Genomic DNA, 20,206 nt, shown 5'->3' with positions numbered 1-20,206 from the left:
ACGAGCTCTCGGATACAGTGGGGTGTGACTTGGTGAAGGCTGCAGGCTTCGTCTCGCTGGTCACCCTCTCTGGGCCTCACACTGTGAGGAGCAGTATTCAGTGCAGCAGGACCCAGTGCCACCGGAGGACTCGGACAGTTACACGGGATCACTGGCCACACACTTTGGACGGCAAACATTCCCTCATCTTTGTTTTGTGGTCTGCAGATGCCCAGTGCTAGGTTTTGGGAAGGATGCTTAAGAGAAAAAAGCTTATTTCTGTTGGATAAACAACTTTAAAGTCTCTTTGTTCATCTTTGAAACAGAATGAGGGCCAGGAGGTAAACCCTAATAATTCTCTTCGAAAGGCTTTTTCAAGTTTTATTTTTAGGAGCCAACTGGAAATTAGATCCATGAAAATAAAAAGCTAGTGATTTGGCAGTTGAATGTCATCACCCACCTGGTCTCTAAACTCCTGTATTTTAGGTTCCATAAAAAGTTCCTTCAATAAGTGTACTTTTTGAAGTTTACATGAGAATATTATATAGCAAAATGCTTGTTTTTCAAAACTTGCTTGGGCCCAAATTTTGGACTGTGTGTTGAAAATGGAGCCCTTGTAGTGGTCATGCTAAGTTGCTTCAGTCGTGTCTGACTCTTTGTGATCCCATGGACTGTAACCTGCCAGGCTCCTCTGACCATAGGATTTTGCAGGCAAGAATACTGGAGTGGGTTGTCATTTCCTTCTCCAGGGGATCTTCCTGACCCAGGGACTGAACCCACATCTCTCTGTCTCCTGCATTGGCAGGCGGTTTCTTTACCATTAGTGCCACCTGGGAAGTTTTAGTGGAGGAATGCTAAAACAAGAAAATATAAAAAGTAAAAAGGTCAATTTTTTCCTCGACTAACATAGATTTTTAAAGGACAATTGAAAACTCGAGGGGTAGTTTCTCTTCTGAGTCTGGTGGATGAGTGGTCTAACCGTAGTTATAAGTAACTCCTCAAACACCACTCAGAGTTCCTCTGGTCTCCACCTCCCTTTTTCCTTTCTGTAATTACTGAATGTGGCCCTTAAAACCCATGTAGGACCAAATGCAGAATCTAGACTCTGTGATCGCATCACCACAAATCAGGCTGTAGGGACAGTCCTTCTTTGCAGAAAGTTGCCTCCTCTTTGGGACCTCTGTAATTTACAGAGCTCTGTTTGTCATCGTGAACTCAGAAAGGACTGCCTGCCCCCCGCCATCACAGAAGTAGTAAATGGGTTGCTGTGAGTGGAGAAGAGGCCAGAGAGAGAGCACGAGGTGTATGATCACCTGTTAGTGGTGAGAGTGCACACATGTCCGTGGTTCCTCTGGGCTGAGGGTCTGTGCGACAGTGGGCAGCTGTGGTGAATACTCTTTTATACTTGTCTGGCAGTTGTGGTTGGGACCGTTGAGATGCCTGCCTCTGCTGCTGAGGTGTTTTGTGCGAGGAGGTTGGCTGATGTCCTCGCAGCAGGTGTGAGATGGACTCCTTCCCTGGCTGCCAGACTCTCGGCAATGAGGCAGGTGATTGCCTTACGAGTGAACCCTAGGAGGATGCCTCGGATATTTGAGCTGTGGTTCACCAGGTGGTGCTCTGCTGCAGTGAATGCGTCAGTACTACCAGCGAGGTCAGCAACCTAGGGAAGCAGAACCCGGCGGGTGGGGGGGGTGGGTGCGGCGCTCAGAAGCCTGGGCAGCTTTGGGGGCTGTTGCTGAATGTGAGGTGAGATTTGATGTCAGGGGACCACCTGGACCGGGTAGGTTTCTCCTCCATGTTCTGCTTGAATGAGATCTTAGCTCTCTCTGAGGTGGAGGTGGGGAGCACCGGGCCTGTCCCCTGCCTCCGTCCCTGGTTTCCTCCCAGAGAAGAGCTCCCGTGCTCCATTTTCATCTCTGAAGTTCAGGTGGGTTGTGATTAGTGGTGGTGGGGGGATGAGGGCGTGGCATGTCTTATAGAGCTCCTCATCAAACAGACTTAACGGAGAAAGAGGTCTCCGCCCAGCCTTTGCATGCACGAACCTATTACACTCCGGGGCCCTGCCAAGGTGGTTTCATCGGCCCCAGCGTGACTACACATGATCCATCCTCTTTGGCAGTGATGCCCGGCAGCCTTGCTGTGAGGGGACTGAGTTGGGCAAGAGCCCGGTTGTCGCTGTGTTGGAGCTTGGATAGCACTCTTGAAAAAGAACATCTTCCAGGACCAGAGTAGCAGTAAGAAGAATATTTCCCAGGGAAAAGGACTCCGAGTCAGTCACAGAGAACCTCTTGTTGGAAATCCTTCAAGGAACAAACATGCCTTGGCATGTGCCTCTCCTTGTGAGAAGAACAGGAGGGTGGTAGAGGGGCCAGCTGGGGAGGAGGGGTGGGGTCAAGGCAGAGGGAAGCGGGCGCTAGGACACAGGTGTCTGCAAGGGGCTTTGTGTGCAGAGGCGAGGTGCTGTGGGGGTAGGCCGGGCATGCAGGGGGTACTTGAGCTGTGTTTGGAGGATGACTAATCTCCGGAGTGGGGGCGGTGTCTCCGGATGAGGGAACAGGGAGAGCAAAGGTGTGAGATTAGGCGGTGTGTTCGGAAACGGTGAGTCGTTTAAAGAACCGGGACCTGTGAGGAGTGAGGCAGGAAATATGGGAAGAAAATATTCTGGAGAACTTCAGCACCATGAGTGCCTTAGTAAGGTTCTGGGCTCATTGTCTGAAACCTTTGAGACGCTTGTGTTGGGCTGCAAACTTATTAGTATCAGCTGAAGAGAAAACCCAAGCTAGAGAAGGTAGTTTGAATGCTGCCGTACCTTGCTCAAGACGAGGCTTTCAGTGACAGTCCCTGGTCAGCCTGGGCAGAGGTTGTCAGGAGGAGGAATGAGTTTTCTTGGTTTGCCAGCCCATCACCTTGTTCCCCTGTTTAAAGTATGTATATACTGATGGCTTTTCCTGTCCATCATGGCTTTTTCTGAAGTCCTGGTTGTAGCTGGTTTTATGAACTCTGTGCTTCTGGTGTCATAGGACGAGTATACTGACTGGTTTTTCTTTTTTCAGTTCTCGTTCCATCTTGCTGTAGTCGCCTGATCCGTTCGGGGTTTCCCCCGAGTGAGACAGCTGCTCTCTGTTGCCAGCAAGTGGAGTCTGGGGTGAGGCAAGGTGAGTGAGACCCAGGGAAAAGCTGTATTTCTACAAAGTATACAAGTTTTCCACAGTATGTTATTTTCTGAAAAATTCTGTGGCTTTTGAAGGTAAATTGGTTTTTTATTCAAAGAAATTTAAGAAGAATTGGAAAAAAAAAAATCCATGACTTAATTACTTATGTTGAAGAACTCTTAGTAATAGGGATGTGTTGATAACATTCTTTAAAAATCTTTCTGACCTTTTTTGGTGCCCATTTCAGGGTTTGGGGGGGGCACCAAAAATATTGTATCAGTAGAACTGATAAAAATTTTTAGATTTTTAATGGTGTCAGCCTGCTGTCTGTTTTTGATATATTTTAAAAATTGAGTTGTAGTTGACATGTAGCGGTAGTTTTAGGTGTACAATAGAATGATTCAATAGATAAATATATTGTGATGTTTACTTCTTTATCATTTTTCTCGCCCCCAATTCTTGTGAATAGCTTTTGAAGTTTAATAATTAATATGAACTTCCCCATAGTTACCAGGAGACAAATAAAGGGACGTCTACACCTACCTTACCCAGACGTCTTCCCAGGCTGCCTTTTTAGTGCCATACCAGTTACAACAGCTTGGGTTCCATCTCTCATCTGCTCTACATGCTGTCTTGTTAACCTGTTTGGAGTTACTCCCCTCCTGGGTTTCAGGGAGGCTTCTTGTGGCCTTAAGAACTTTAAACATGTTGCTGAACATCTCCTGGACTGTGGTTTTCCTGTACTGCTATCTTACATGTAAGTCGTGAAACAAAAGTACCTAATGCAAGGTGTTTGAGACTGGAGGTTCCTGATGGGTAAGATTTTTGGTCTGTACGCCTTTTCATTTGTATTTGCTGTCTCCAGTGTGTAGCGTGTAGTAGGACTCAAGTATTCCCTCTTTCCTTTAAGGAGAGAGAACTGACTGAGAACGGAGTCTCCAGTCCCATCCTGAGTGGGCACAGCTTGGAGGACTGTTGTTATTCATGCTCCGATGCTCTCAGTTGAGGCTGTGGAGCAGAAGTCCCCAGGAGGCCCAGGACAGAACTGTTGACTCGGGGAATGAAGGCTCTGCCCTGGATCTCTTCTCTGTGGGTGTTGGAAACACTCTTCCCTAGGAGGCGGGGTCAGGGTTAAAGCTGCTTCCAGCCTGAGTGTTCTTGAGACGTCCATGCGATGTGCAGATGCACTCTGCCATCTGTCCAGTGTGGCTTGCTCGCAGGACTTCATATTCTGCAGTCACCTTTCTGACTGTGTCTTGCTCGTCCATGAAGCAGTGGACAGTTGCCATCCCCCCTGTCTGCCCCCCCCCCCCGCTTTGGCGGATCCTGCCAAAACATAAAAGCTTCTCAACAGGAGCATGTCAGGGGAGGACACATTATAATCTCCCTTGAGGTTTTAAAAATTAAGATACTGGGACTCGCCCTAGGCCTACTGAACTGGAAATAGGGGGATGGAGAGAGTGTCCCTGCTGTGTATATGCCTACCTACCGACCCACTTACCTAGACTTCCCTGGTGGCTCAGTTATAAAGAATCCACCTGTCAATGCAGGAGATGTGGGTTTGATTCCTGGGTTGGGAAGATCCTCTGGAAGAGGAGATGGCAACCCACTCCAGTATTCTTGACTGGAAAATCCCATGGACAAAGCAGCCTGGTGGGCTGTAGCTCATGGGGCCACAGGAGTTGGACACAACTTAGATTTGTTGTTGTTCACTTGCTATCTATCTGTGTGTGTGTGTGCACGCGTGCACGCGTTTTAAGCTTCTCAAGAGCTGATGGTGTATAAATTCTTGTATGTGGAGTAGACTTAAAAAAAAACAAAAACTTCTTTCTAGCCTGAGCAGATGTTTTGGGGGAATAATTTTTGAAGTCTGCTAACTAGTTTTACCAGTTTATACTGCCAAGCCAAACAGTCCCTTGTAGTGCTATAATTTGCATCATAGAACCATTTTATAACTTTTATTTAAAATTGCCTAGGAAAGCACTTTCTACAGTTATAAGTATACAAAGAATGAAGAAAATGATGTTGAGGAACAATCTACTAAATTTAACAAGAGCTCAGGCTTATTTAGAAATCCAGGTGGGACTCTGCTTAAACGGAATTTTACCAAAGTATGCAGGGATTTGCATATTGAAACCAAAGTCCCGACTTGTGGCAACACATTTCTCTAGGTAATGTTGAAATAGCAATTTATATGCATTGCCCTTGGAGAATTATTGGACAGGAAATTTATCTAGTAAGTTAGACCCTTTTTTCCCTCCTCCAGTTTTTGGGTGGTAGAGAATTAAGCTAATTTTTCTTTTCTCTCTCCTTGAGGACCAGCTTCAAGGAAATAGATAGGAGCTTAATAGCAAAGATCATGTTAACTGGCTTTTGTGGTTTTTGACTGGGTCTCTTTTGCAAATTTCCCTTTCTCTGGGGGGAAAAAAAAACACCTTGTAATCAGTTGTTTGAGGTTTTAATATTTTGTGGGTTTGGAGAACAGTGAGTTTCTATTTTGAAATCAAAGAATTTCACCATTTAGGCAGAGATCTTACCGACGACCTGTCATCTGGTTTCCATCACCTCAACCTCACAGAAACTGCTCCTAAGGTTACAGATGGCCTCTAAGAGGACTTGTGACAAGACTTTTCTGTAGCTCTTGACCTACTGATCACTCCCATTCCTCGTTTGAAACTTTCTCCTTTGGGTTCCTTTGCATTTTTCCTACTTTTCTCCCTTTCATTTCTTCCTAGGTCCTACTGTGCCTGCCAGTAAGTGTGCACACTTCCTGGGCTTGCATCCTTGGTGCTTTGCTTTTAGTCTGCTAAGCTTCTTTGGGTGACTTCTGTATTTCCATGGCTTTAGCCACCACCCACATGCTAATGACCCCCAGGTCTTTCTCCAAGTTCACCCTGTCTCAAACAATCTTTTGGAAAGTTCTACTTGGATGACTCATATGTACTTTTGAGATATCCAAACTGAACTCATTTTCCTCCTAATTGTTGCCTGCTTTCCACTCTCCACCTCCCCAAGTCCCCTCACCCCCAGCTTCTGTCTGCTTTTCCCACTGTGGTCATTGGCACTATTCAAGGCAAAAATGTGTGACTCATCCTTCACCCTCCCTCAGTCAGCTCTGATTGTTATTGGCGATAAAGCCCTATCATTTTAATATCCTAAACAGAAAAAGGGAAAGCCCATTCCACTGACATTTAATTGGGCTTTAGAAGTTGTAGTTGGGCCGATATAAGCAGATGGAATAACATGAGACCGTCACAACCAGCTATTTAGTATGTATTTCTTGCTAGGCATAGTTGTAGGCACTTGTCATGTTGTTTTTAATTCTTAAAGTTACTTTGTGGTATGTCATCTCTGTTACGAATGAGGATTCTAAGATTTAGAGTGTTTAAGTTTCAGGCCCAGGATCACAGGGAAGGTGAAGCATAGTCGAGTTAGGGTTTGGGGGTTTTAAACCCATGGATTGGTCTCCGTGGCTCCAAAACCTTCACCATCATGCCACTCTGACTTGTTCTGTTCCCATGATGCCACAGATTTAGATTTCTGTCTGGTGAGTAGGATGGCTGTGTTCAGGGCAGGAACTGGGTTTTACTCAAAATCGTGTTGCTCTTGTTCAGTTGCTAAGTCGTGTTTGACTCTTTGTGACCCTGTGGGCGGCAGGTAGCACGCCAGGCTCCCCCATCCTTCTCTATCACCTGGAGTTTGCTCAGACTTATGTCCTTTGAGTCAGTGATGCCATCCAACCATCTCATCCTGTCGCCCTCTTCTTCTGCCCTTAGTCTTTCCCAGCATCAGGGACTTTTCCAAATTTGTGTATCACCATATATGTATGTGTGTATTTTTTTTTTTTTTTTTACATAGTAGGCAATAAAGACAAGACCCTTAAATGGAAAAACCATGGTCTGTGTCTTCTGTGGCTTTATCTGGGTTCAGCCTCTGATTTTTTTTATTAGCTGCATATTGGCTAGGTAGCCCGAGCTCAGGACGGTGGGGTCATGCTCCTTACCCTCAAAGGGTTTTTATGGGAAGGTGCTTTAAAATTCAGTGACACTTTTAAGAAATTCTTTTTGGAAAAATTGAAGAAGTTGTGGGAGTTGATAACTGGCTAGCTCAGATGAGCCTCTCTTTTTTAGGTTATAAATAACAACATGTGGAAATATAAACTCTTCTGGACCTCTGATCATGTTGATTGAATCATTCATGTGCTTAAAGTAGTAAAGGCAGAAAAGACCCAAGTAAAAACCTTGATAATGAGGATAGTATATGTAGATCTGATTTTTGCTATTATTAATAGTTCTGAATGTAACTGTTTTGGAGTAGATGAAGGTATCATCTATGAAGCCTACATATTTAAGACTAGGCAAGTGAATTAAAGCAGAGTTCTAATGAGGTTTATTTTTCTGTTTAACTGATCTTGTGAGGATGGACTTGGACACAGTCCTGGCACAGACAGTTCTGTATTTTGGTTTCCTATAGGTCTCTCCTTTTGCCCTGTTCCAAGAAGGAAATGTTCTTTGTTTTCCATCATAGTTCTCCTTTTTGGTAACAAGTTTCTCTAAGGGGAGGGTCCGCTTTAGTGAAAGTTGAATGGTTTCTAAATTCCACAGAAACAATTAGTTTTATATGTCCTATCTTTAGGCCCTATGCTGTGCCACAGAGGCTGGTTTTATGCGTCATTTAATCTTGGGGTCCAAGGCTCAGGATACCAAAAGTGAGGGTCTAGTGTTCTTTCTGCCAAGGAGTGCTATGTTGAGAAGGAAAGTGTGGGATGAATTGAGAGAGTAGCATTGAAATATATACATTAATATATGTAAAATAGATACAAGTGGAAATTGGCTGTATGACACAGGGAGCTCAAACCCAGTCTCTGTGACAACCTAGAGGGGCGGGATGGGCCTTGAGGTGGGAGGGAGGCTCACGAGGGAGGGGACGTACGTAAACCTGTGGCCGATTCAAGTTGATATATGGCAGAAACCAACACAATATTGTAAAGCAATTATCCTCCAATTAAAAATAATTTTTTTTTTTTAAAAGAGGGAAGGTGTGGCTAGGGGCAGGCTGTGAAGTTTCTCTGACCCTTAATTTCTTTATCTGTCAGCACAATTGCAGTTCCGACCTCCTCATTGTGAGGACTAAACCAGATTATTCACAGTGAAAGACATAACCATACTTACTATGGGGTGCATTTGTGTTCCCACCTTGGCTGTTATTTTTATGGTGGTCTGTTGGATTTGTGGAGTAAAGGCCTTTTGTTTGTTACAGATTTACAATATTGATAAGAAGAGATAATTGCAAAAAAAATCATAACTTAAGTCTGAGTTGGAGATGAATGGCTTTGTGGTTTTCAGTGAATTATCAGTACATTGAAATATGGGCTTTATTAGGTTTCTGAGGAGGCAGAAGGGAGTCAGCTTGGGAAGTTGGATTACATAAAGACAAGGGACAGATATTTATTATTTTATATCCAGCTCTGTTGCAGACTCATATTTTGCTGTGGCAGAAAGATGTTTTAGTAAGACCATGACAACTTATAACATCTGTGCAACATCTTCGTTTTATCTAAAACAGTTTTGTATCCACTGTCTTTAATTCAGAGTCATTCAAGAAAAGTGTTCCACTTTTCCACTGGGTTCTAATGAAGCTGTTTTTCCTTAAAGAAGGCATTGGACCACACACTTATATTTAGAAAATAATTTGATAGCTGTGTTCATGTACTGTGTCTAAGGAACCTTTTCAGTTTGGAAGCTGTAGTTTCTGCAACTCATTTCCCTGTGCCCGCCCCCGTCCTCCCGACTTGAAAGGAGCATGATCTCTGTGTATATGTATGTGTGGTTTCCACGCCACTTCACAATACTGATTTTGTTCCTTAGGTCTGAGATATGTTTCATACTGTCTGTATGTGTTGAGAGGTGGTGACAGAATCTTTGATCAAAGGCTTCCCTGCAGAGTTAAGGGCTTTAATTGAACCTTTCACTGTGTTTTAGAGAGAAAAAATCTGATGTTCATATATGGCATGTCACATAACTTCAAGTGTGCTTGAACTTTATAGGTTTGATTAAAGTTTTATCTGACTCCTAAAAGTAATGTTTGTAATCTCCACGCATAGGAATTATCCTGTAATTCAGAATTTAGGTAATGTATCTTTTGCTGTTGGGTTGGGTTTGAATGCCTCTGGTTTAGCTCAGAGCTCCCATCCCAGATCTTCTGGAAACCATACAGGGCTTGCATCTTTCTGGGAAGTTTGGCTGCTGCCACAGCTGAAACAGTGAGCCAGATTTAGGTAATTTTATTAGTCTAGAAAAAGTATTACACTTTTGCAGCTGTTGTTTGTAGGTCCTAACCATGAAAACAAAAACCGTCTCAGTTACCCAGGATCCATGAGAAACTGGCAGTGGCCCAGTGTGAGTCCGTGTATTTTGGACTCTGAATGATATTTATCTTCTTAGGGCATCCCCCATGAAGGCACGCATCTGGTGAGTGGCCTGGTTGTATGAAGCAGTGGGGGCGGAAGAGGCCACGCCTTGGGTACCAGTCTCACGTGGAAGCCTGGTCCAATTCATGGGAAGGCCATACATATTAGAGCTTAAATACTTTTTAAAAGGATAAGAAGAGAATTCAAGAAAATAAAACCAATATAAAACACACTTGTCCCTAATATTCACCCTGACTTTCATGCTTTTGTATGTTGTCTCACACTAAATTTCCATAGGTATCTCTCTTGTGATGCCAGGCTAGCTGTTGTTAGTAATTTGGTGGTGATGGACTTTCTTGTTAAATAGAACTTTTACAGACTACTGTGAAAATTAACCATGGAACTTGGCATATAATTGTTAGGGGTGATGTCTTTGTGGAGTTCCCAATCCTGCTAATATGTGCCAATCAGTAAATTACCATTTAATTTCCTGTATTTCAGTGGTTCCAGGAGTGGGATAAAAGTGAGCTACTGTTTCTCTAGAAACTCCTGGGCTATTTGCAGAGCTTTTGGCAAGTCAGAGTAATTGTTCTGTTGGGTCTGATCCTGATTCTCTGGGTAAGGGTCCCAAACTCTTAGGGTCATTGGATGCACTGCAGAGGGTCTCTGAACTTCGATGAGTGGAGAAAAATGCAAATTTAGCTATACTGTAGCCAAAATGTAGTTTTTCCTTTAATCATGAAAGGGAGAATAAACTATGGAATAAGAGTAGCACCTGTGGCTTTGGCACATAGAAATTATAGACTTTTATATCATTTTGAGGGAGGCAGTTTAAGCTATCAATTATGCCTATCACCACTCAGGAAACTACAGTAGCTCTTAGACCTGCTGCTGTGTCATGTTATTTATGCGTTAAGAAGCACACATTACTATTATCACAGATTTGCTTTTTAAATATTTTGATGTCTGCTTCAGTATAATTGATTTTCTCTGTAATTGCATTTTCTGTGTCAAAATCACTCAGAAACATTCTGATTAGAGGCTCTAGATTGCTGAGGCAGCCCATGGCACTTAAAAGGTCAGATACTCCTGACTTGGATGGCACCCTTGTGTCTTTCCTTTCTTCCTTTGAGCCTGGATTTGTTAATATTAAAAAAAAGAAAAAATGGTCTCCTCTACATGTTTGGCTTTTGTTTCCTAGCATGAGTTGTCTTTGAATTTTATCATCTGGAACTCTGGTATTCCCCCATTTGGGGGTGGTTGGAGTGGATTAAAAAATAAAGCCAATGCCCATTCTCACATGGGGCTTCCCTGGTGGCTCAGCGGTAAAGAATCCAGCTGCAATGCAAGAAATACAGGTTTAATCCCTGGGTTGGGAGGATCCCTGGAGGAGGGCATGGCAACTCCAGTATTCTTGCCTGGAGAATCCCATGGACAGAGGACCCTGATGGGCTCTAGTCCATAGAAGTCATAAAGAGCCTGACTGGAGCGGCTGAGCGCACATTCCCACGTGACCTTTCTCATGGGCCCTGTGGCAGTCGCAGTTTGAGACTGTGTACTGCAATCAGTATTCATTGGAAGAACTGACGCTGAAGCTGAAACTCCAATAGTTGGGCCACCTGATGTGAAGAACCGACTTATTGGAAAAAACCCTGTGTGGGGAAAGATTGAAGGCAGGAGGAGAAGGGGACGACAGAGGATGAGATGGTTGGATGGCATCACCGACTCGATGGACATGAGTTTGAGTAGGCTCCAGGAGTTGGTGGTGGACAGGGAAGCCTGGTGTGCTGCAGTCCATGGTGTCACAAAGAGTCAGACACGACTGAGTGACTGAACTGAATTGCAACCAAATGTTTATGGCCCAGAATGGTTTTCCTTACAAATTTCAGATAAGAGCCCCTTGATCCGTGTGTTGATATACTTGCCTTAGCTGTGGGAAGAGAGAATGCGCATATGATGCACAAGTGTGACACCTGTGTATTTGATTTGGCTCGCTACTGCATTGTCACCGGCATTGCCTAATTTATTTTAGAACTTTGATGTCCAAGGTTAAGACCATGTTACATTAACTGGACTGTGTAAAACTGTCCAGAGGAGAACTTGGGCACAAGGCCATTCCTTGCCCCAGCCGATCACTTTTTAACAAGCTTCATTCAGTTCATTCTAGTGAGAATGGGGAGATGTTTTTTGAGTTCCTCTTGAATAGCATAGTTTCTTATTTCTGGGTAAGTGTTTGGAATGTGGGAAGCATTGCCTATGTGACACGGAGGTCTCTGCCCCAAAGTATCTTCTTCATCAACAGTATGGCCCATCTCCCAGTATTTTCCACCTGTGAGCTTGAGTGTGCTCATTTTTTTGCATGTATCTTGTGTGATGCTTCCAGATCATACATATCAACAACACGGTAGTTTGAAATAACTCTGATTGGGTGCCTAGCAGAACTTGAGGGAGTGGACAGTAGGTGTCTTTTTCAAGATAAGGGATAGAGATAGATTTTCTTTTCCAAGAAAGATTTGAGGCATGGGGTGGGGGTGGCAGGTATGTGTGTGTCACCACCTCACCAGGCCCTTGGGAGCTACTCTCTCGCTTTTATCCAAAAAGGAGGCATGGGATAGGACTACATGGTCAGGCTCTGGAGCCCAACTGCCTGGATGGGCCCTCATGAGCTTCATGACTCTGGGCAAGTTCCAGCTTCTCTGGAGAATGGAGATACTGATAGCACCTTCTGTAGAGGGCTGGTGTGAGGATTAAATGACTATATATATAAAGTGCTTAGAGCAGGGCCTGAAATATAATTAGTCCTAAATGCGTGTTGCTGGCTGTACATCAGAATCACCTGGGGGAGTCTGAAAAAAAAAAAAAAAAAAAAGCAAACTACATGGGTATTGAGAATCCCTAACCTAATGAAATTAAGTCCTGGGGAGGTTATAACCTTGTTCAGAGCATCATAGCAAGCTCTGACAGAAGCGGAGGAGGGATTTTGACATCTTATATTCTGAAGCTTTAAGTGAAAGATCCGTCTGTCAGCGCCATAAGCAAGAAATCTTGGTGTAATGAATAGCTGCCTTTCACAGGGCATCTTTGAAGTTGTCTGACCTTTTTCGCTTTGAAGCCAGATGCAGTGCAATTTAAAAAATTTAATTTCTTTAGATTTATAATACCAGGCTTCATTCAGCTGGCACTGATTGATTGAGTGCCTGTTAACACTTTTTGGGAAAAAATGGACTTCCTGACATGTCTTCAGGATCGCTTCTCCTTTCATACTCAAGACTTATCATCAGCCCATGCCATAGACTCCTTAGAGGAGTTCCTTTTTCATCTGTGGTGATGGTTTATCAGCTGCTGTGATTACAGTGGCCCTGTGAACAAGAAATAAAGCTCCCCCTTTGCAATGATAGCACCTAGAGGTGGAAGAGACTTGATATTACCCTGTCAAACGGGAAGGGAAGCGGTGTTCCCGTTAGACGGATGAGCCAGTGAAAGGCGAAATAACTTGCCCAAGGTCATCTAGTTAATAACGCGAGGCCTCCTACCTTTACTCAGGGAGCTGTCATTGTCACACATCAAGAAGGTGGCCCATGTGAGTTGCGGTTCATAACTCTGTTGTATGATATAAGTGGAAAACTTCACAGGAAGGAGAAGGGAAAAGAGAAGATGTAATCAGGGCGGCTGTTAAGGAGCTAATCGCCTTTATGAGGATTGGGACTGGGGTCTCCAGTTGCTGTGAACCTTACATAGGACAGTGTCCTGTGGTCTGGTCACCCCCTCCGTGGAGCTGTGTGAGAAAGGGTGGGACCACATGCAGAGATTGAGCTTCATAGCCACAGCCTAGGTGGTGCTGCACGGGCTTTGGCCTCATGGCTACTGTGGCCTGGCATTGGCTTTTTCCCCAGCTCTCCTCAGCTGGATCCATAACAGCTGTACTTTGTCACCCTCATGCAAAAGCCACTTTGTCTTTGAGACTTGTATTCTGTGTTTTCCGGGTCACCTTCCTAGCTCCCCTCTCCCTGGTTCATTGAGGACTTGGGAGGTAGCAATTCAGAGCCTGAGCTTTCAAGTCAGACCTGGGTTCAAGTCCCAGCTTCGCCTTTATGAATTGTGTAACCTTGGGGAAGTTGTTCATTTCTTTAAGCCTTTCTTTGTGTTCTTATTTATAAAAAAGAATCAGTGAGACTGTCCCATAAATGATTTTTTAAAGATTTTAAAAATGAGGTTGCTGAAGAATATAAAACTCTTCCACTTAACTGATAGACAGTAAAGAAAGGAAAGTGAAAGTCACTCAGTCGTGTCTGACTCTTTGCAACCCCATGGGCTGTAGCCTGCCAGGCTCCTCTGTCCATGGAATTCTCCAGGCCAGAATACTGGAGTGGGTAGCCATTCCCTTCTCCAGGGGATCTTCCCAACTCAGAAATCGAACCAATGCAGGGTCTTCTGCATTGCAGGCAGCTTCTTTACCAGCTAAGCTACCAGGGAAACCCGATATATGGTAAAGACTTTGGTAAATACTGGCTGTTAGCGTGGTGGCTGATATCCTTAACCTTGCCTCCCTTACTGCAGGGAGCATCTGAATGACCCTTTCCCAGGCCAAGATTCAAGTTCCTTGACTTCTTTGCTTCCGATCCTCACTTGAGGACGTTCCACTTCAGTGAACCGTGCTGTTGGCAGTCATGTGGGCTTTAACAGTGTCTGGAATTGTTCCATATCCAAGAATTTAAAATTAAGAGGATCAGACAGCCTCTGTTTAGCTTCTTCATTCACTTACCCCTCTGTATTTGCTCTTTGATCTCTCTGAAACACCATCCCTGTTCTCTCTGGCTGTGCTTCTTCTCAGGGCTCCAGTTGCTTCCTGTCCAGCCTCACTTCCATGGCATACCACTCTGGGTACTCTTGTACAAGCACCCCAACCACTCCTGTTGCACCTGTGCTGCCAACACCCGATGGCCGATCAAACCTCTTGTCCTCTGGATGGTTCTTCCTCGGGGCTGAGCATCGCAGGATGGAATTGCACACTTTCATTGTGTCTTGCTCTTGGTTGGGCAATCAGAACTGTTGAGCTACCCTTTTAATCTTGTGCTTGCCTTCCTCTTCTCTACAGGGGCTACTCTGAACCATCTCTGCTCCTCTCAGACTTCAGTTTCACTTTACAGAGAAAAGGGAGGCCTGGACTTGTGGCTTCCTGCCCATGTTCGTTGATGATGTTGTCTTCCTCCTCCAACATATTATACTTTGTGCCCCTCTTTGATTGGCACAGAGTGGAGACTCAGGAATGTGTGCAGAATGAAACACCTAGCCCAGTGCTTATTCTGTAATTGGAAAATCGGGTTGTAACCTTGTCTTAGGAGAGTCAGGACAAGTTCCTCTGATGCTCAGGGTCTTGCATTTTAAACAAGGAGGTTACATTTACTTAAATAGGCTGGCAATGTGTTTTGAGGTACAGTTTTTCCCTTTGAGAATTAGAGATGGATTCAGATTGTGTTCCTCTCTGATATATCCATTGATATTGAAGTGAGAAAACTGTGCTGGTGAAGCTTGGCAGGGTCTGACCATTCAGAGGCCCACAGCCTAGTGGAGGAGGCAGGTGGAGAAGCAATTAAAATAAGAGCAGGAAGGCTTCTAAGAGGAAGCTTTTGAAATAGATTTTTTAAGTGAGCTTGTGAAATGCCTTTTCTTTCTCTAATAAATATCTATGGCCATCTGGATGGTGGTGGTGATGGTAATAATGTCACAGTTATTTTGTTCTCTAGTTAGGTAGCATGCTGTTAGGTTGGGAGGCAGGTGCCTGGTTGGGGAGCACCTGGGTGAAGCTTCTAGATGAGCAGGGGCTTTCTGCAAGGCTGGTGCTCCATCCTGTATGAGAACCATTGACCTGGGAGGCATAATGATAATTGCCAGGAACTCTGCACTTGGTTCGGAGAAGGCAATGGCAACCCACTTCAGTACTCTGGCCTGGAAAATCCCATGGATGGAGGGGCCTGGTAGGCTGCAGTCCATGGGATCACGAAGAGTTGGACATGACTGAGTGACTTCACTTTCACTTTTCACTGTCATGCATTGGAGAAGGAAATGGCAACCCACTCCAGTGTTCTTGCCTGGAGAATCCCGGGGATGGCGGAGCCTGGTGGGCTGCCGTCTATGGGGTCGCACAGTCGGACACGACTGAAGCGACTTAGCAGCAGCAGCAGCAGCTGGACTTGGTTATTTCCCTATCTGAGCCTTTCCTGGTTTGAGGCAGAATGTATTGATTTCAGGTTTTGGCTTCTCTGTTGTTGTACTTATCCCTTCTGTGTGTGTATTTAAAATCCCAAAATAAAACCTACCTGCAGCTGGTACTTCTGAAAGCCTGATAACACAGCAGATCCTGCCATGGGAATGTGCTGTTCATCGTGTGTAAGTCAAATAACTTTGTCCATAAACTTGGAAATTAGTACTTGGTAACAGAAGAATTCTTACATTATTAGCCCAAATCTGTTGTGGGAGAGAATTGCAATGATTTTCATTTCCCCTCCATAACAACCCCGCTATTCTTTCATTTAAGGAGACTTACTAGGTGTCTGTTACATCTAAGGGACATTTTTAGGTGCCATGGGAGATTTGTAGAGTTCAACGTTTTTCACTGTGATTTTTATTGATAGTACAAAGTGAGGTGTGGAATTAAAGGTACCTTCTGACTATCATGGCCTGGGAAGGTTTTATGAAGGGGATGGTATTCCAAGTTGAATGAAACAAATCTCTTCACAATATAGGAAAATGGATCTTGTAGCCAGAAGCAGGTAACTTCTTCATATTTTCTTCCAAAAGTAAAATTTCTCTTCTGCCAAGTATTATCAAAATGAAAACTTCTTTAAACAAACTTATATGTAGTAATTTTTTAGCAACATGAAATACTAGCTTAGGAGACTCAGATTTTTAAAGACATGTTTCTCAAAACAACTTGTGTATCTTTCTACAGAATATTTTAAATAGGGGTTGAAAATGACTTCGATCTAATAGGGAATTTGCACTGAATTTGGGGCATCAGAACTTAAGCATCTGAGTTCAAATTTCATGCCCAGAACTCTGTTTGTCCCCCCCCACCCCGCCCCCGAACTCTTTTAAATTCACATTACTTGTGACTGTAAATTAACTTTCCTTTTAATAACTCAAACTGGGCATCTTTTTGCCTAAGACAAACCTGATTTTAAAGAACAGCAGAATTAAAGGTAGAGTTTGTAGAATGACTTCAAATAAAGAGGACCAAATGGTTAGGTCTGTTGTGTCCTAGGGCATCATTCGCCTGTGCTTTATCTCCTTTTCCCCAGCTCTGCATGTTAAGCCATATGAAAGGCCACTATTTTAACTTATCATCACAATTGCTTTCTGATTTCTTGATCAATAACCCCTTCTCTTGCAACTTTCCTGGACGAAGCATCTGCATCCTAGAGACGTCTAGTGGCCTGTTTCCTGTCACAATGCCAGGGTCGGGTCTCCTGACTCCTAGGTTTTCTCTACTAGCCAGGATGGGGGAAAATGTGAGAGAGACCGCCTGGAATTTCAAGTATTCATCAAGGGTTGGTTTTTCTCCCCAGCCTCCTGGGAACTCTAAAAGAATGTCCTCAAGATATGGCTCTTGCTTTCAGGAAGCTTCTATTAACAGTACAGTTTTCCATGAGTTTCAGCAGCAGCCAGCGCCCCCTCTAGCAGAGCTCTTTGTTTCCTTTTGTGGTCTCTATTTGACTTTGTTTTCTCTAGCTTGCTCCCTTCCGTATTATTTATCCTATAGGCTGCTTTAGACACCATCACCCCATCACCACTGTCACCCATTTCCTTTCTTTTGATAAATAGTAAAAGTTGCCAATGCAAAGGAAAGTTCTAAAGGCAGTCCTGCAAATGTCATGACTATTGTGTTAGGTGAGTCTTAAATCTTATTAGGTTGAAAATCTTTTGAGTCCCTAAAATTGAGGATATTTTTGATGTCTCTCTTCTCTGAAATTAAAAAAAAAATTTTTTTTTCGTAATGAGTATGCGTGTCTTACTGTCCAGTGTTTTTCACTTGTAAATATTGCTACTCTGGCTTGCTTTATTTCTTTTTACAAATTAAGTAGGTTATTTTTATTTATTTATTTATTTTTTGAAGTATAATTGACATACAATACTATATTTGTTTTGATGTAAGATACAATGATTTGACAAATTTATACATTGTGAAATGATCACAGGAAGTTTAGTTACCATTTTTCACCATACACTGTTGCCGTCACCTTTCTTTTGATGAGAACTTTCAATATTTATTTAGCAACTTTCCAACTTATAATACAATGTTATTAATTATTATCACCATGCTATACATTACATCCCCTTTTTTAAAATTTTATTTTATTTTATTTATTGGAGGCTAATTACAATATTGTATTGGTTTTGCCATACATTGACATGAATCTGCCACGGGTGTACATGTGTTCCCCATCCTGAACTCCCCTCCCACCTCCCTCCCCATCCCATCCCTCTGGGTCATCCCAGTGCACCAGCCCTGAGCACCCTGTCTCATGCATCGAACCTGGATTGGCAATCTATTTCACATATGATAATATACATGTTTCAATGACTGAAGAATGGAGTCACCTTCTGAGACTGCTTTGCTGTGAGGTCAGGTAGATGGTTTGATGCAAGGAGTTCCTTTCCATAGAGTGAGCAAAGAGCATATGTTTAGGTGTGCAGGATAACTGGATAAGGTTTTATTATCTTGAGATTTTTAAGGCTGACTCAGGTGTGGACATGACAGGGTATTGTAAAATGCAGCATTTTCCTCCCAAGTATCTCATGGATTTAACTGAGTTTTTTTGCATTCTTTGCAAATGAAAATATATAGGAATGTTCTTTGTAATTTATAAACTGCTATAAATGTTGTTTAATTGCTTGATTTGGAGGAAATAGCTCATCTGTGTTCATTGCAGCCTAGTTAAATCTGTCAACAAATACTGAGAACAGAGTGGGTGCGAAGACTGTGTTCCGGCTTCTGTTTGTATCTCTTCAAGAATAAACAGTCCCTGCCTCATGGATTCCACTTGAAATAATGTAAATAGGCAGTAAGGCACTCCAGAAGAGGAAGGTTTGAAGGCTGGTATTACTTTGTGATTTCACACAAAGTGGTCATGTTTATGATACTGCCATTGGGATTGCAGACTGAAATAGGTTTTTGTCTTGTTTTGAAATCATCTCAGTGTTTAATCTAGGATAACTTTTGTTATATTTTATATACCATTGTAATCACTATGCAGAATGCTTATTTAACATATAACATGGAGACATTATGCCTATCTCCAAAGAGTTTATGTGTTAAAGGAGAAATCTGAGAAGTAAAAGTAAACTAAATAGTTGATTTAACTTCCTGAGTTTTAAAAGGAAGAATTTGTGGCATTTGGGAAACTTTGATGTTGAAGGATAGTAGAAAAACAAGAAAATCTGGGTGACTTCAGATCATTGAAGATAATGTCACATGCTCATTTTATTTTCTTTTAAATGAACATTATAGGAAATTTTCTCTCATTAGATAATTTCAGTTGTTGTGACCTAGAGGCTGGTCTTTTCTCTCTTCCTCAAAAAATATATAAAGAAATGAGGACCAAAATTCTCCACTTTTTCCAATATTTATTTTTAAATATTTATATCCAACCATATGTTTATACTACTTGTGTGGTAGAAGCCAAGGTTTTTATGTGGCAGACATTGAGGAATTCTATTTGGCCAGTGTTTATTTTTGTTATACCTGTGACTCTTGATCTGTAATATGGTAAAGTGAAAAAGGACAGTATTTCTTATTTTATCCTATCATGCTTGTTTTTAAGTACATCCTTACATGTATGATCTTTTAATTTAGCAGGAACTTGATAACTTCTTTTTTGTACAGTTCTTCTGTGTATTCTTGCCACCTCTTCTTAATATCTTCTGCTTCTCTTAGGTCCATACCATTTCTGTCCTTTATGGAGCCCATCTTTGCATGAAATGTTCCCATGGTATCTCTAATGTTCTTGAAGAGATCTCTAGTCTTTCCCATTCTGTTGTTTTCCTCTTATTTCTTTGCATTGATCACTGAGGAAGGCTTTCTTATCTCTTCTTGCTATTCTTTGGAACTCTGCATTCAGATGCTTATATCTTTCCTTTTCTCCTTTGCTTTTCGCTTCTCTTCTTTTCACAGCTATTTGTAAGGCCTCCTCAGATAGCCATTTTGCTTTTTGCATTTCTTTTCCATGGGGATGGTCTTGATCCCTGTCTCCTGTGCAATGTCACGAACCTCTGTCTATAGTTCATCAGGCACTCTATCAGATCTAGTCTCTTAAATCTATTTCTCATTTCCACTGTGTAATCATAAGGGATTTGATTTAGGTCATACCTGAATGGTCTAGTGGTTTTCCCTACTTTCTTCAATTTCAGTCTAAATTTGGCAATAAGGAGTTCATGATCTGAGCCACAGTCAGCTCCCGGTCTTGTTTTTGCTGACTGTGTAGCGCTTCTCCATCTTTGGCTGCAAAGAATATAATCAATCTGATTTTGGTGTTGACCATCTGGTGATGTCCATGTGTAGAGTCTTCTCTTGTGCTGTTGGAAGAGGGTGTTTGCTATGACCAGTGCGTTTTCTTGGCAAAACTCTATTAGCCTTTGCCCTGCTTCATTCTGTACTCCAAGGCCAAAT

The 20,206-nt window shown here is 42.9% G+C and overlaps 1 protein-coding gene across 5 annotated transcripts in view; it reads left to right on the top strand.

The window, feature by feature from the left end:
- Window positions 1-20,206, top strand: part of TANC1 (tetratricopeptide repeat, ankyrin repeat and coiled-coil containing 1) — a 254,013-nt gene that overhangs the window by 57,625 nt on the left and 176,182 nt on the right. For all 5 annotated transcript variants that reach the window (XM_061396071.1, XM_061396060.1, XM_061396081.1 and 2 more), the window contains exon 2: window positions 3,033-3,134. The gene's annotated coding sequence lies outside the window, so the exon portion shown is untranslated. The remainder of the gene's footprint in view (window positions 1-3,032; window positions 3,135-20,206) is intronic.

This window comes from Bos javanicus, chromosome 2 (assembly GCF_032452875.1).
Source record: "Bos javanicus breed banteng chromosome 2, ARS-OSU_banteng_1.0, whole genome shotgun sequence".
Taxonomy (NCBI): Eukaryota; Metazoa; Chordata; class Mammalia; order Artiodactyla; family Bovidae; genus Bos; species Bos javanicus.
Note: the sequence above shows the minus strand (reverse complement) of the source record. Positions and strands in the feature narration are given on the sequence as shown.